A 16143-nucleotide genomic window follows, 5' to 3' on the forward strand; every position below is an offset into this window, starting at 1 on the left:
GCAGTTGTTTCGGCACCAGCTTTTTAGAGCCAACAATGGTGAGTGCCGTAGAAGGACCCGGCCCAATTAAAGCTGTATCAGTTGGTGTGATTAATACAACTGTACCAAACAGTCAAACTTATAAAAAATATTAAAGAAACCACAGACCATTTTATTTTCCTTTTTTTTTGGTCCTCATTTCACCATTGGCTAGTGCAAATAGATACTTACAACCCCATTCCGTCCTGGGCGCCCAGGGCTGATGTTCTTGCTTTCGCCTGGAGCCGACCCGGCCTGCCCCTTTCTTCCGAGGCATGGTGTAATCATAGGACTTTTTTGGGTCTTTAGACCAGCCTCAATTCTCTTCCCCATTCTATCAGAGGTTCCCAAACCATGCTATTTACATTATGTGTCATATTAGATTCTAAACGTGCAATTCCCAGTGCTGCTTGAAGCCAGTTTTCATATAGAGGAGGACTAGCATAATTTCATAGCTTGCAGATCTCTCTACGGGCAATGAGAATAAGGCTAAAGAATAAAGCCACTTGTACCCCCCTTAACCCACTAATAAGATCAGTGTCCAAACCAAACAAAACTCTAACTACGTTCAAACTCAGTTTAGTTTTAAAAATACTCTCCAAGGCCTTCTCCACAGTAACCAAAAAAGGACCCAAGATAAGACAATCATAGAAGACATGGATATCATCTGCCTCAACTAGTCCACATCAAGGGCACAGAGGGGACGGACTCACAAACTTTGCAATTTTTTTCGGCTTGTAGTATAGCCTGTTGATAGTAAAAAAATGATTTTTCTTAAGAGAGGCAGACCAAACATACCTATACAAAATTTGGAGAGATGTATCGTAGAGGGTAACTGAGGCATCCTCCAGCCTAGAAGAGTTCCAGATTTGATATAATGGGGGGGGCCTGTGTTTTCTCTGCCTCAAGCTATTTTCTGTACCAAAATCCCACTTCCTTCTTCCTAGAGCCAGGGGATTGGAGAGCAGACTCGATAGTCCAATTACCGCCGATGTTCTCCTCCTCAGCGGAGAACCTGGAACAAAGTTGGATATATTTAAACCTGGAGAAGGAGTACCCAATCTTTGATCTCAGAACCTCCCAAGGGAGAACCCGCTCTCGTGTTACTAGGTCCGACCATATTGTTATCCCTGCTCTCCTAATGGGAAGGGATAGACTATCCCTAAGGCATAACGGCAGGCCTGGAGATTCCCAAATTGGGGCAAAGTCAGAGTAGTATTTTATGCCCCAACATCCTTGGGCTCTATTCCATATTGAAAGGGCGAGTTTTAATACCTTGAGGTGTACCTTTTTGTAGTACTTTGGTGCTCCAAATTTAAACAGGAAGCCAGACCCGCCCCCCTCTTGATCGACCATTATGTTCAAAATCTGCCCCCAGTTGGAATCATCGGGGCTAGTGAGGAGGCTTCGGATATTTTCTAGCTGAAAGGAGAACGCGTACCAAAGGACATCCGGAAGCGCAAGTCCCCCTTTAATAGTTTCCTTTTTAGCTTTTTTCCAGGATAATCTGGAATTTTTATTTGCCCAGATAAAGCTGCCTATTTCCCCCTGAATTTTTCCCAAAATTTTATCAGGAAAAGACAAAGGTATCATATTAAACAAGTATGTTGATTTAGGCAAAATTACCATCTTGACCAAGTTGACACGGCCATAAATTGTCAGAGGGAGATACTGCCATCTCGAAAACAGATGATCAATATCCTTAGCTACCTTCTTAATGTTTGTCTGCGCTATAGTATTGAGATCTGATGTTATTATAATGCCCAAATACCTAAACTGGCTACTTCGAACTCCCTCCCAGTTATCAACCCCCCAGCACATTATTTCGGTTTTTGAATTATTGATCAAATAACCAGAATAGAGGCCGAAATCGGTCATTACCTCCTCCACTCTAGGGAACACTTCGGCCCGGTTGCTGGTATAAACTAGCAAATCATTGGCGTATAGGGCCAACTTACAGCTGTAATTCTTGACTCTAAAGGGTGTAATCAAATCTTCAATCCGCAAGCCTGCACCAGAGGCTCGATATAGAGGTCGAACAGGAGGGGCGAGATGGGGCACCCCTGCCTAGTTTCCCTCTTTATGTTAAAACACGATGTCAAGAAGCCGTTTAATAATATCACAGCCGAGCCCCCCTCATAACACCCGCTCAATGTTTGGATAAAGGTTACACCAAAACCCATGGTACTCAATACATCCCACAGGATGCCCCAGTTGACACGGTCGAACGCCTTCGTAGCGTCATATGCAGCCACCGCCAAGGGCTCCGACCGTGCGTCCGCTAAATCTATGCTGCCGATCAATTGCAAGGTCAACTCGTGGATGTATCTTCCAGGTATAAAGCCTTTCTGGTCAGAATTGACGAGTTGTGGGGCCAGCTTAGCCAATCTCCCTGCCAAACCGCTGGTAAAGATCTTATAATCCGCGTTTAGCAGGGAGATAGGCCTAAAAGAGTCTGCCTTAAGGGGGTCCTTCCCTGATTTCAATATAAGTACAATTGTGGACTCTTTCCACGATGGTGGGGCCCTACCCTCTGGGCTGTAAACATAGTTAAACAGTTCACATAGCCTTGACACCAAGACATCTTGAAACACTTTATACACTTCACCGGGAAGGGCATCCGGCCCAGCCGCTTTGTTGTTCTTTGTTTTTTTTATATAAGATCTATTTTCTTCCTCAGAAAAGGGGCTATTAAGCATATCTCGGCCCTCATCTGTTAAAATGGGTAGAGCCTTACTCTCCAACCACCGTTGTAGTGTAGTTCCTATCTTCCCAATAGGCTCTGCGCATTGGAATAATACCTACAGCAGTAAAGGCCTAGGCCAGACGTTAACTAGGTCTACTACTGTCGATACTAGACTTAAGTTTTGGGTTTGCCAGCGTAGCTCAGAGTTCGCTAGAAACTTTCTCGAATGTTCAGGAAAGAATTAACTCCCCTGATTAGACAAGAAGGGATTTAGTTTCTGACAACCATAGAACATGACAACTTTGCTCTCCCCTAATCAAGAGTGTATCTCCAGAGTCGTGTGAGCACAAGGCAATTATTTTACTCAGTCAGTACGTGCATTCTTAGTCTCATCAGAATGTAGAGAAAAGGAAGAGACGGGCGTGTTCAATAAAAAGGTGTTATTTATTGATCAGTCTCTTTTCTCGTACAAGAGAAATGGATCGATAATATTGCAATACTTATAGTTAAGTAAAGTGCATACATTAAAAGCAATAGTATAAAATAATACTGTAAAAACATTGATATGGTTTCTGAGCCATATGATGTTTAAAATGATTAAAATATATTTACATACACATATACATTTGACTAAACGTACTCAACTGGTGTTTCTAAATACGCCTACCCCGTGTACCTGACCTAAGTCTAATGCGTGGGCGGGAATAGAAAGTTACAGTTTAAGTTAAGTTTGTTTTTGCCAAGTGAATAAATTAAAGAATTCTCTGTGAGGGGTTATTCAGTTCTGTACCTGGAAGTTAGGATGAATGAGGAATGGTATCTCTTTCTCTGCTCTCGATATTCCAGGCTGCCTGCGAGGGCTGCCCAGAAACGCCGGTGCTGGATTCTCGGCAGGAGAAAGCAGCGCGTCTCTCAGCGCGTCAGGAAGGCGGGGCTGCTGCCAGCGGGGTCTGCTCTGCTTCTGGGCTTCGGCAAGTATGGCTGCTCCGTCTCGTCACCACGCGTGTGTTTGCATAGGGCAATATCGGCAATATTTATACCTTAAAGGTGCCGAGATTGACGTAAGGATGGACATAGATACGTCAATAAAGATGTCATACGACTTGCTCGTTAGCACATTCTTTTACTGAAGTTCTCTGTGAAATCAAAACAATGGCCGCACGGATTTTCCAGGTTGTCATAGGTTTGATTTGTTATGAGAACGTCGTATGCCTTATCAGGGGCTGGAGGAATGTCGCTTGTCTAATTAGATCTCAAGCGTTATGACCTAATCAGATAACACGTTCCTGTGCCGTAGTGTGACTGCGTCAGATAACGGTATCTGCATCATGGGGGCTTTTCTTGCCTCATGGGCTGACTGTTAGTTAACTTGATAGTTAGTTTAACCAGAATAGGGTCAGGAATAGGGGGATCGATTCAGAACCTATAGGAATACATGACACCCACTCCACGCTAACTATGGTCATATTTACTAATCTATGCATAGTATAACATAGTACAACATACTATAGAGTATAGTGTATACCTCACCACCCCAAAATACATAAATGCATTTTGAAATTTTCAAATATACTGAAAAATTGCAGTCATATATATTGTATGTACTTAAGCTATGAATTAAACGCTAAAGTAAATACGCATTTGTAGACATTATTGCTTATTTGGTATATGAGAAATACACATGAAATGGCTCTTAATATGGCTATACAGAAAGAAAGTTCGAGACCATTTCATCACATAATAAAATATTTGTGAACATACCATCGGGCAACTAAAGTTTATAAAGTATCTAAAAATAGAAATCTTAGTTCTCTAGGAATAGTTTCTTACTTTAAGCAGAAGATAAGTGTCCCGAAAATTTTGTAAAAAATAATTTGGGGCTGCTAAAAAATTGCTGTCCGTGAACTGGTGGGAAAAATTGTTCATGTGACTTTATTTTTAAAGTTGAAGGCCGAATTCAGGGAACGCCGTGTGCGAGCTTGCTCAAAAGTCTCTATTTCTGTTCTGGAGAGAACATCATATCATTAAGGCTTTCGAAAAAACTGTCAACAGCTTCATGGGAAAGTTCCACTAAGTCGGAAATAGGTGTAACCATGCATTCGTGCGCATGATTGTCTCCATTGACATTCTGATTCGCATTGCTGACAGAAGGTCGTACCTGATCAATGCTGCTTTCATCTTGAACTTCACTACTCTTCAATCGTAGTGGTGAAGATTCCACGAATGCCGTCATCAGGATTGGCAGCCTTTGAGGGCAACACAAAGCGTGAACCTTGGTAGGAACCAACAATGTATCTGCATCCACTGGCGCATCCGATTGTAGCGTCAGAGAGGTGTCTAACACGGATTCTTCTCCGCATAGCAGACATCTCAATACAGGTAAAACACATCTTTGCCACATTGGTCGAAATGATAGAAACCAAGTCATGTTCAGGTCTCTAAGTCGGGAGAGTCCCAGGATTTTTTATATCCGGTCCCGGTATCCAATGGCTAGGATTGTTTCTTCCATTGTCGCGAGAGTTTGATCTGTGACATGGGTTGCCATAACGAAAAATAAGGACTAAGAATAGGATTCCTGCAATTAGTCCCAGGATCAGGGGAAGTCCGCCAAAAATCGAATGGACGAAATCTGGAAAAATACCCAGTATGGCTTTGAATGGTGTTAATGCCATCGAAAATACTGTCTTAAATACCTTTGAGACCCCAGTGGTATCAGAAATATTTAAGATTTCACTCAGGATTTCCGCGAAATGTACGGGGGAATTAGTTGATAATAATGTATGTATCTCTGCAGTCGTCCTTGCGACTTGTAGATCATACGTTTCTTTTGATGACGAGAGCCTTGTAGGCGTCTGAAGAAGCACTGTTTTTATTCTGCTTAAAGTATCTATTCGAATAGAAGTAATTTTCAAATTGGGCCATGCCCTTGCCTCCCTGTCTGGAAAGGAGCTGGGGAACAAAGAACGTCCACAGCACTTGACCTTCGCAGTCGTAGTGACTAGATAAGGAGTCCCGGGCATAAGACTACAACATTTGCGGTCTACAATAAGAATGTAACTCCCATTATAGAGTCTTTGAAAGAATGGTTCTATTTCAGTTGCAGGTGCGCCTTGCTGGTGACATGAAAGGTTGTATGAATTCCCTTCACAGGCTCCATGCAAACTAATTCCGTTACACAGAAGCGTGCCGCTTAGTGACATGGCACAATTGTTGCCACTAAGAAACACTTTCTGTCCTTTATTACTGACACATGCATGTGAATAGGGCAGGTTCCAAGTTGTTTTAAGGTACCCCTTCCCCAATTTCTCGTACATGCCAGCCTGTATATATTTTTGGCAGTATTGAAACCTGAAGGTTGAGATTGGAATATTTATGATTCCGTGGATTATCCATTCACTGACAGGTCGTTCTGACATTGTCATTGGTAATCTTTCTAGTTTTTCAATGCTCAAGATTGTATAATCAGCACCCTTTTGCGCCATACCGATTTGTCTATCAGTAAGGTTAAAGATTTGGAATAGTGACGTTGTGTTGATTAAACGCCAAGGCACATAGCCTGAACGCAGATTTTGTAACGTCCAGCCAAGCTGTACAATAGAACGCAATTGTGACTGACCATGTTGTAATAACAGTAAGTCTTGCGATAATATATCGATTGCTGAAGACACAATGCTGTCCAATGAAAAAATTCTGGAGGACAGAGTCATTAACCCATTGTCCACTACAGAAAGTGATTTTTCTAAATTAATACGGTCAATTTCCCGTATTCTCTCTGCTGTTTCAATTTGATTAACCTTCCAGGCCTCATTGTATGCTGCATATACAGAGGCTGCTATGAAACGCTTTTGACGCTGTTTGCGTGGTCCCATTATGAAATCACGCAAGTCAGCACCATCAGTAAGTAAAGTTAGGTGTTGCTTAATTTCAGGCAGTGTGGAAGTTTGTAGCCACTGAAGGCATAATTTGCCCACACTGTAGGTTGTTATTATCCCTGGGTGATGTCTTTGGGGATATCTAGGGTCTGGCCTGGTCATTTTGAACCCCTGTGTTTTATTCAGGAATCTGTCTTGACAGTTGTTTGTATCTGTGGGCCAGATCAACCATTGTTTCCAATCAGGATGTGTTCTGTTTTGGTTTAATATATGGTTTACGTCTATCTCTTCATCTGTATCAGAGTTATTGCTAAACATTGTTGGCTTTGGAATAGACGGTTTATTTAAATCTTTGATTTTGGCTAAGCCAAGACAGGTGGTTTGTTGAACAGTGTCATTTAAAAATATCATTTGTTCTGGGATCATGCAAGCTCTAAACAAAGCTTCTAAACCCTGTACTTGCCATTCTTTTGTACCCCAAACACTTTTCAAATCAACATTTTTGTCCCAATAATCAAATCCAAAAGTATTCATTTCTTCGAAGAATGAATCTGAATATATCAACTTTGTGTTGGTTATCATGGTTTTCATCCCTGTCTTGTTTGACAATTTAAAATAAAATGTTTCAGCATTACTTGTGTTAAAACCTGAAAAATATGAATATTTGTCGTAAACTGTTCTTGAGCTCCCTTTTGGAGGTGTTGCACAATGTTCCCATTGATTATAATTTAAAACATTTCTAGGTTGTGCAGATTTATGTAAAAAATGGTTACCATAGTGGTTATAGCAATACATACTATCATAATTTGTAGAACCTTGCAAATAATCATGTTTTGTAAATTTAGCAGACATTACTAAGTCAGACATCATGTTATTAATGCTTTCGAAGTCCCAATCATCAGCAAATGAGTTTGGTTTTGCAAAGTCACTCAAGGAGATCTTGATTTGGTGTGGATATTTCAGGATCTCGACCGGACCATAAATTTCATAGTCAGTGTTGTCCCAGGCTACCCCACCAGGTATAGGATTGGCTGTGAAGTTGGCTGAAGAAAGTTCTCTTTTCTCGACGTGTGAAGATGTGTGTGGTTTGAGGACCAAGTTGATGTTCTGACTTGCTGTGTCCATTTTAGCATATTTTCCCTCAATGAAGCGTCCCAAAGTTAATACCATGATGAGCCAAAGTATGAGGATAAATGCACCAAAACCCACCCAAAATTCAATCCATGGAGAAATCAGATATGTTTCTTTCAGTTGGTTCAAAAGTTCCTTAGCTTTGTCTTTAAAGGATTTTGATGATGGCTGTGTCTTTGATTCACTGAGGCTTTCAGAGGAATCATCGAAGTTGATGAAGTAGCCGGATGCAGTTCTGTCAATTGTTCCAATTGGTTCAGGATTTTTGTTTCTTGCATTTTCACTTGGTACTTCATTGTAGATTGGTGTGTCTCTGCTAAATGTTTTTATTTGGGTTTTCAGAGGTCTGAGTTCTATTGCATCGTTGCATAGTCCTTGTTGTTCTTCTGTAGGCGTTTCGAATGTGATGAGCCTCTTTGTTAGGACCTCTGTACTGGTAGCAAACCTTGGTGTTCTGCTACTTATTGGGAGTCCACTTGGCCTACTGTTTGTTATCAGTCACATGTTGTGGTTTTACCAGGTCGATGGATACAACTCGGTTCTCCTTTTTACCAGCAAGTGGCGGTAGTACAACTGATCTTGTCCCGTTGACAGACAAGACAGGAACTGCTTTTCTGTAAGAAGGCCCAAATTCCTTCTTTACCGCGATCTTCTCCCTGACTAGATCCCCGACTTTTGGAATCCAGACAGGTCTTGCTGGGACAGGTGGTGATTCTTCAGTGGTTGTTGGCTGTTGTTTCAACTGTATGTTGCTCAGGTCTTTTCTTGTTTTGTTTAAGTCCTGCAAAATAGCCAAACGGTCTTTGACATCAAAGCTTTTTTCTTTAACCACTGAAGTCTGACTGTCGAGGTCAGAGATAATCATTCTAGTTCCGAATAATAATTCGTACGGACTGAATCCCTTCAGAGAATTTCTTGGCCAGTTATTTAGACTACGTTGGATACTTATTAGATGTTTGACCCACCCAGCTCCCGAACCTAATATCCTTTCCATTATAGATTGCTTTCTGCCTTGGTTTTTTCTTTACACCATCCCGTACCCTCAGGAAGGAAGTGAGAAGATTCCCGCTGGACTGTGCTTATTCGGCCATGTTTCCCCCCAGGCTGGTGGGCTTGAGTGAAAACAGTGGTCGAACGTAGCATGCTCTTAGCGTATATGCCATTTAGACTCGCAAATCTTTGTATAACAGTCTGGACGTCAGCCGAGTGCTGGTGATCTACATTATAAGTGGAAACTAGCCTGTATATGTTAATCGCAAGCCCTGCTTTTTATTGGTCATATTATCTGCCTTAATACGACGAGTTATTAAACTGTTTCTCTCCCCACTGCGATCTCTGTTGCAGTTTGGGCAGTTTTTTACAAACATGGAGTAATGCAGGCTCATGCCTGGCCACCAGTACCGTGATTGTAATTCTTCCAGAGAATCTTTCAGTTTGAGGTGTCTGAGACCCTCGCCCATATGTGCGTCTGCGATTAACAAGCTTCTCCTGTCCATGTTTGGAATCACTCTATCCCCCACTCCAGGGATTCGAGCAAAAGGGACGGAGTTTGCATCGATTATGTATGTATAATTGAGTGGATAGTTGATCGGTAACGCTGAGCAGTCGCCTTTTGATGACGTTTTCACCGCCAGCACTGTTTCACCGTCAATGTATTTTAATGTACGCTTTTTTCGAACTACGGGAGCCGATTTAGTGGCTGCCGCTGCGGCTGTTTCAGCCAATGAATTCCCTACAACGTGAACGCCATCACGCTGATGACTCAGTGAGTGTGTCACGTGAGTCCTTGGTAGTTCTTTTTGTAAAAGAGCTATTTGTTCCCAGAGTAATTTCTGCTTTATTAGTGCATCTGTGTCATCTTTGTAATCGTTCTGAATCCATGTCTGCAAATCCTTGTTATATGATTTGACGCAGTAATATGAATCTGACACTATAAGTGTCGGGAATTCGCGATCCGCATTATCTAGCGCCATCTTCAATGCTATTATTTCAGTTTGTAGTTCTGAATTAGTTTCTACTGAGTGTGATTTTGTTAATAGAGGTCTTAGTTTACCTCCGCGCCACACTTCCTTTGTAATCTCACATGTGGGGTTGTATGCATGTTCTCCCCAAACGGAGGGTTGAGCATGTCCGTCTGTATAGATTACACAGGCGTAATGTCTTAGAGGCAGAATGTCGATTGGCAGAGGATACGTCTTTTCATATTTTAGATTTTTTAATTCTTCTAGTTCTGGATCAAAGTAGTAGTATACTTTGTCCGTTGTGATTGAATTCACCCATTGTATCCATTCCGGAATCAATGTTATTGTTGGTAAATTACACGGTGTTGTTAGTGCCTCAAAGGCTGATTCTGCTGTTCTGACTGTGATATGTCTACCGTCAGCTATGTCTTTTTCTCTAGCTATTGCGGTTTGAACTGCACGAATGATTTTTTCTGTATTACTGAATTTCTGTTCAGCTTCTGTGTACAAGTGTGATTTGAATGCAATTGGTACCTTTTCTCCCTCATTAGAGGTTAGGTATGTGAATCCGCATCTCCCTGGGATGACTCGAATCACAAGATTGCGTGTTTTATCACGTGTTTCTAATTTTGTTTTAATTAGCATGTCTGTTTGTAAGGATCTCAAAATTTCCGTGTGTGTTTGAGTCCAATTGGATCTTTTAAAGTCTGGTTTAATTAGATCATAAAGGGGTTTGACCCTTTCTGCGTAATTTGCAATGTATGTTCTTCCGAAATTTAGGAATCCTAGAATTGACTGTAGGTTTTTTAGTGTTTTAGGAGCTTGGATTACGGCACATTTCTCTAGGAAATTGTCAGCCAGGCTTTTACCTTCACTTGATAACTCATATCCTAAGAATAGGACTGTCAGATGGGCAATTCTGGATTTTTTAAAGTTGAATTTGTAACCCTCTGCTGCGAACCGAAGTATTATGGTGTTCACTCTTTTCAAGTGAGTATCCAAGTCATCGTCTGTTAAGTAAATGTCATCGACATAAGATAATGCTTCATCATCATATAGTTGCAGTAATTCTGTTACTCTCGCTGAGAATACCCCCGGGCGGTTCTTGTACCCCTGGGCTAACCGACAGAATTGCTTTTGAGTGCCATTTACTGAGAATGCAGTTAAATATCTGCTCTCTGGTGCTATGTTTTGACAAAAGAATCCATTGGAGATGTCCAAGGTTGTTTTGTATTTTTTGCGCACTATGTTATTCATTAGTGCAGCACTGTGTGAGTTTTGCACCTCAAAGGTTTTGCAACATGTGTTAAGGTGTCGGTAATCCAAAACTAGACGATATGAATTGTCTGGTTTGGAGACCGGAAACAAAGGATTGTTCATTTGTGAGGTGCAAGTTTCAATCACCCCCTGGTATTCTAGCTGATCTAGTATTTCATTTACCTGTTTTTTAGCTTCTTGCTTAATTGGGTACTGCCTTTGTGCAGTAGGTTGTGATTTTAACTGGATTTTGTGAGGAGGAGAATCCTCATCCCATCCTACATGATTTTTATATAAAGCAGGTGCTAAGGCCACTGCCCACTTTCTAGCAAGTGTGTATTTTTTATGAATCGGGATTTGATTCGAGAAGGCAGGCATAATTACTTCTTCGCCATGAGGGCACTCCCTGACAAACTCTGGTGGCCAGTCTTTTTCAGCTAGAAGGATGTCATAACCCTTGGAGAGGTTATCCCAAAATAGTCCCTTATTTTCCTAGTCTTATCTCCCTCTATACGTAATGTTATCTCGTATATCTTGTGGGGTTTGCTAACTCTGGTGTCTGCAGTTTCCACTTGAAGATATTCATTCGTGTCCACTGTCTCCAGATGATTCATAAGGACTTTGCGAGCTATGCTCACTTCTGCTGCGCTGTCTAGCATTGTCTGAGCCCACTCTCCGTTTTTCAGTTGTGTCCTCAGTATTCTCGGAATTGTTAACTACCTTGATACTGGCTACCTTCTTTTTTGGAAATTGTAATTTCTTTTTTTGTTGAGCAGGTTCCTTGTCTTTGGACTTGGCGTGCTCTTCTCTTTGTTCTGATCGTCCTCTTCTTTCCGATTTCTGCGAGGAAGTCTGAAAAGATTGAGAGGGACGTGTATCAATGTCTTGATATCTATCAGGTTTTTTAATATTATCCCTATTTCTAAGGTTATATCTTTTCCCAGAGGGGTCACTCTGGGGTGACCTGTGTCTCTGGTTCGGAGATTTCTCCCTTCGCCTAGGAGACCTTCCTCGGGACTGGAATTTCTTTTCTTTTGGATTTGATTGTTTGTTTCCATCCCAGTTCTTTTTTGGTGAATTATTATTAAAAAAAAAATTTCTGGACTTTCAGTCAGTTGCGGTTTTACTGGTATTCCACCTAAACTATCTCTACCTAGTTCTTCATAGGATTTTTCTATGATTCTGGCAATTTCAGCTGGTTGGTCTGCTATATCTGTCTCTTTTAACCTCTGGCGGATCGCCACGTTTGCTGCTTCACCTTTTATGTTGGCTAATAGTATAGCCGAGACCTGCTTGAAGTCTTTTAGTAATTTCATACCAAGAGTTAAAGCAGGTTCCGGGCCATATTCGTCTTGAATTTGTTTTAGCACATCTGGTATCACTGAAATGGATGGAACACCGTGCGTTTTTGTGTAGATGGAAGCAAAGACTGTACCCCAAGTGTCACAGTCCTCTATGTGTGGTGCGATTCCCATTGGGAGACATATAGTCAGAATCCTGTGTTTTTCTAGCGGGGTGGTGTCAGGAAACACCGCCTCTATTTGGGTGATTTTCTGTGCCAACCAGAATGGTATCTGTTCCCGTTTAGCCGGAACTTTACCTAGGCAGGATTGGATGTTCTGTTGTGTGATTTTATTTGTGTTCCCCTGGTGAGGGGTCAGCTGTGGAAGTTTAATCGCTGGCTGAATTGTTGAAGTCCGCATTACATACTGGACTAATTGTCTATGAATTTTTAGTAATTGTTTTAGCTGTATTAACAGCTCTCCTGTAGACATTCCTTCGATGTCTGGGTGTGGTGTGTATCCGGCTAAGACCGGCCACGTTGCTCCTGGTCTACCTAAAGGACCGAGCCTGGTGATGTGATTATTATGTATTAGGGCGCCATCAAATAAGAGCAAATGCTCTTGGAATTTGAGTGGTACTTCCACCTCCTCGAAAGGAGTGTAAATGTCGGGTGGAACCTCTATTTTGTAATAGTGGAAGTACTTTGTTACAGCATTTGCTGCTGGAAAATGTATCCATGTATAGTATACCTCTGTCTGCCGATATTCGTGTGCCTCAATTACGAATATGACTGTGCCACCTCTAGGTGTCAGTCCATTTTCTATAAGTTTTAAGGTTATAGATTTCCTTTTGGCGACCGGGATGAGTATTATATCCCCGTCCGCATCTAGTGCTGCAGTATCAGCTGCTACTATTTCAGCTGCTAATCTAACTGCCTCTCTTTCTTCATCACTGTCTCCCATTTTACCGACAGGATGGTATTATGTTTGTTTGCAGATCAGGTTTCTTATGGAACAAAGATTAGATGCACAATATTTTGGAACTGTTTATCCTTCAACGTTGACTATACCAAGAACCTTACATAGGAGTTCCCTCCTGCGAGGTTTTGGAGGATATTACCTTTCACCCACTCCAGACGTCTTTGGAGTATTTGGGAAAAGGGGTCTGAGTGAGAAAGCACGACTGAGTTACTCTAAATGTCTTACGTTAGTTTTATCGCCCTTTCCAAACGCGTTGGGCGCCATGTAGTGTAGTTCCTATCTTCCCAATAGGCTCTGCGCATTGGAATAATACCTACAGCAGTAAAGGCCTAGGCCAGACGTTAACTAGGTCTACTACTGTCGATACTAGACTTAAGTTTTGGGTTTGCCAGCGTAGCTCAGAGTTCGCTAGAAACTTTCTCGAATGTTCAGGAAAGAATTAACTCCCCTGATTAGACAAGAAGGGATTTAGTTTCTGACAACCATAGAACATGACAACTTTGCTCTCCCCTAATCAAGAGTGTATCTCCAGAGTCGTGTGAGCACAAGGCAATTATTTTACTCAGTCAGTACGTGCATTCTTAGTCTCATCAGAATGTAGAGAAAAGGAAGAGACGGGCGTGTTCAATAAAAAGGTGTTATTTATTGATCAGTCTCTTTTCTCGTACAAGAGAAATGGATCGATATTATTGCAATACTTATAGTTAAGTAAAGTGCATACATTAAAAGCAATAGTATAAAATAATACTGTAAAAACATTGATATGGTTTCTGAGCCATATGATGTTTAAAATGATTAAAATATATTTACATACACATATACATTTGACTAAACGTACTCAACTGGTGTTTCTAAATACGCCTACCCCGTGTACCTGACCTAAGTCTAATGCGTGGGCGGGAATAGAAAGTAACAGTTTAAGTTAAGTTTGTTTTTGCCAAGTGAATAACTAAAGAATTCTCTGTGAGGGGTTATTCAGTTCCGTACCTGGAAGTTAGGATGAATGAGGAATGGTATCTCTTTCTCTGCTCTCGATATTCCAGGCTGCCTGCGAGGGCTGCCCAGAAACGCCGGTGCTGGATTCTCGGCAGGAGAAAGCAGCGCGTCTCTCAGCGCGTCAGGAAGGCGGGGCTGCTGCCAGCGGGGTCTGCTCTGCTTCTGGGCTTCGGCAAGTATGGCTGCTCCGTCTCGTCACCACGCGTGTGTTTGCATAGGGCAAGATCGGCAATATTTATACCTTAAAGGTGCCGAGATTGACGTAAGGATGGACATAGATACGTCAATAAAGATGTCATACGACTTGCTCGTTAGCACATTCTTTTACTGAAGTTCTCTGTGAAATCAAAACAATGGCCGCACGGATTTTCCAGGTTGTCATAGGTTTGATTTGTTATGAGAACGTCGTATGCCTTATCAGGGGCTGGAGGAATGTCGCTTGTCTAATTAGATCTCAAGCGTTATGACCTAATCAGATAACACGTTCCTGTGCCGTAGTGTGACTGCGTCAGATAACGGTATCTGCATCATGGGGGCTTTTCTTGCCTCATGGGCTGACTGTTAGTTAACTTGATAGTTAGTTTAACCAGAATAGGGTCAGGAATAGGGGGATCGATTCAGAACCTATAGGAATACATGACACCGTAAGGTGTTAACAGAGCTTGGGGACGGTTCCTCCATATATAATTTAAAGAACAGGGAAAGCAAATGTTTTTCCATATCCTCCTGGAGACAGGATATTGTTCCCTGATCGTCTATAATTAACTTATTTATGTTGTTACTCACCTGATCTGCTTTGATCTTACGGGCCAAAATTGCCCCAGCTTTTTCGCCATATTCGTAGTTCTCCATAGCATGTACAGTCCATTGTGCCTTCACTTTTAAATCTAACAACTCTCAATATTCTGAGCGGAGGCGTTCCAGATCAACTAATACCTGTGGCAAGTTATCTGGGTGAGTGCTCAGTCTTATGATCTCTAAAGACGAGATTTTGTCTTCCAGATTTTTAAATTTCATTGCCTCCTCCCTATTATATGAGCTTGTCAGGCTATGGAGCTGGCCTCGAATATGGGCCTTACAAGCATTCCAAACAAACTCGGGTGGAGCTGAACCAATGTTGTCGGAGAAATAATTATCGGTAGATATACTGACCACAGTGACTATGTCCTGATTGTTTAAAACAGCCCTTTTTTAGAGTCCATCTAGATGTTGAGATACCCCTAGCCCTGCCAATCAGGATTGTAAACATAATAGGGGCATGATCAGATAGGATGCTAGGGAGTATTCTTATATCGACCAGGGCCTCTAAACATGGCCTATCCACAAGGACATAGTCCAATCTTGACGCATGCCCATGTTTTTTGCTAAAATAAGTGAAACCAGGTGCCGTCCCCCTCTTGACCTTCCAAGCATCCATTAGGATGATCACTTATTTTAGCAAAAAACATGGGCATGCGGAGCATTTTATTTTACTAATATTAAGCATTGCATGTTATTAAGAAATACGGTAGACCATTTATTTTTTCCTTTTCTGTTGACATTGTTGGGGTATGTTTTCCGTTTTGCTACCACTGCTCTTTAATACTTTCAGTGTTCTTTAATACTTTTTATATAATAAACTCCAATATACTGCGACACCTCTTGCCACTGCCAATGCTTGTTTTATCATTCCCAGTGTATGAAGAACCCCACATTCCACCGTTTTTTGACAGATGCCTTTAGAATTAGTAATCAGTTTATTTGTGAGTGTGGCTGTGATTTGATTTGGCGCTCTGAGGTTTAGTGCCCACCATCATCTGTGGTATGAATGTATCCAGGTAAAGACCTTCTGGAGGGAGGGTCCCTGTAAGGACATTATGGTGATTGAGGTACGGTGAACACGGGTATCCTGGCTCCTCCACAGCTCAAGTGAGAGCAGAAGGTGAAAACAAACCAGGACACTTCCATGTTCCTTTCTA

The sequence above is a fragment of the Lissotriton helveticus genome, chromosome 11 (assembly GCF_964261635.1).
Source record: "Lissotriton helveticus chromosome 11, aLisHel1.1, whole genome shotgun sequence".
NCBI classification, from domain to species: Eukaryota; Metazoa; Chordata; class Amphibia; order Caudata; family Salamandridae; genus Lissotriton; species Lissotriton helveticus.